Raw genomic sequence first — 2026 nt, 5'->3', positions numbered from 1 at the left:
ATTCTTGACTCATTTCTATTTTATGTTAAGCAATGTTTATTGGTTAGTAGGTGCTCTTTATAAATTAATGAAATTAATACAGGTTGCATTCTAAAGACCCTGGCTCACTTGGATGGAGCCAGGCACCAGGGAGTACACCTTTAAGTGACTCTGACAGTGTTCTCTCCAATTCTAGCTCTGCTTGCTAAACACTGAATGCTCACGGGCTGGTTTCCACAGAATGTCTTTCTGCAGAAGCAATTTGCTAGATTTTTTTCTGTGCAGTACAACAGAATTTAGTGTTCTCAAAAACAAACAAAAGAAATGTAGTGAGGGAAGATGATTTCCAGTTCTTCTCTGCACTTGGGTAAGAGGTTCTGTGTCCCACAGAGAGAGCAGAGCCCATTCAATTATTGTGTTATCTGAGAGCCCATATCAGGACGAGGTTCTGGAAAGACCTGCTCAGAATTTAAGTCCAGATGAGACAGAAAAGGACTACAGGGAGAGAAGAATGAAAGAAGTGATGGAATAAATGTCTTTCTACCTGTAGAATTGAGCTGACGTTCTGCAATGTACTGGCTATTTTCACCTTTTCAGTAGAGAAAGAGCATTCTGGTCAGTGGTATAGAGAATACTTTCTTCTATCTCTAAATCTTGGCTATTTCCCAGGGTGCAAACCTCGGGTTCCTGCTCATTTATCTTCACCTGCTGTCCCTGCAAGAACACACCAAATCCCACAGCCTTAGGAAACACCTTTTCTTGGGAACTGAGAGTTGGTTTAATCGAAATGGTGTATGTCTGATGACGCATTTGCTGTCCGTTTGGTTACATAAATGGTTAATCCTTGTTGGATATTCCTGTGTTGGACAAGTTCTAGTTAATTGAGATTTTCTAGTCTTGGAGAATTGATCTTCTCTGTACATGCTTATATGCATGGGGCAGAGAGGTTAATGTACAAAATATCGGATCCACAAACCTCAGTCAGTGACTCTGTTTCTTTTTTCCTCTTATTTTCTCACAACTCCCTCATGAGACCCATCAGCAAGATCCTTGAAGTATGCTTCCAAGACAAATCTTCACTCTGTCCTCAAGAGAGGACATACCCATACTCAATCCCCTAATCTAAGCCCCCATCATCCTTAACCCGAGTTAGGGTAGTAATCTTCTAAGTGATGTTCTTCCTCTATAATTCATTCTCCTAGAAGCAGCTGAAGTGCTCGTCAAACACCAAAATGTCTATGTCATTCTCCTGCCTTCTTCTCAGTGAATCTCCATGCACTGAAAACTCTATCATGGCCCATAAAACCTGGTACAATCTGTACCACTGACACCACCTTCACCTCCAGTCACTCTCTTCCCTCACTTTACACTAGCCACATTGGTCTGGTGTGAGTTTCTCGAATGTGCTAAAGCCCTTGTCTACTAGGAACTTTACACAAGCAGTTACTTTTATTTGGAATCTTCTTCCCCAGGCTATTTGCATGACCAGATCCTTATCTTGGAGCTCTTGGCTCATGTCACCTCCTCCTAGAAGCCTTCTCTGACCACTCATCTAAAATGTTCTCCATTAATTACTCATTACTGCATCAACCTGCTGTTTCCTTTCTGCAAACCATAACAATTTGTAAATATCATATTTATGAGTTGATATGGTTTTAGTAGGTTTTATGTTTGTATGGAATACACTTGTAACTCTGGCTTTTAGAGTAGCCCCTGGCACAAAGATAGTCAATAAACATTTGCTCACTGATCTACTGACTGACTGACTGACTGGACTAGCTAAATGAATGAATGAAGAATGGTTCCTAGAGTCAGTTAAAGTTAGAGGGCTAGGACTCAGGGAAAAGGAGAACATAGTTTAAGAAGGGAATGGGCCAGGCGCAGTGGCTCATGCCTGCAATCTCGTACCCTGGGAGGCTGAGGCAGGAGGATCACTTGATGCCAAGAGTTGATGATAAGTTTGGGCAACATAGTGAGACCCCATCTCTACAAATAATAATAATAATAATAAATTAGCTGGGCATGGTGGTGCATGCCTGTGGTCTTA

Source organism: Carlito syrichta, unplaced genomic scaffold (assembly GCF_000164805.1).
Source record: "Carlito syrichta isolate Samal-C Ts95f unplaced genomic scaffold, Tarsius_syrichta-2.0.1 Scaffold288277, whole genome shotgun sequence".
Taxonomy (NCBI): Eukaryota; Metazoa; Chordata; class Mammalia; order Primates; family Tarsiidae; genus Carlito; species Carlito syrichta.
This window is presented reverse-complemented; position numbering follows the sequence as displayed.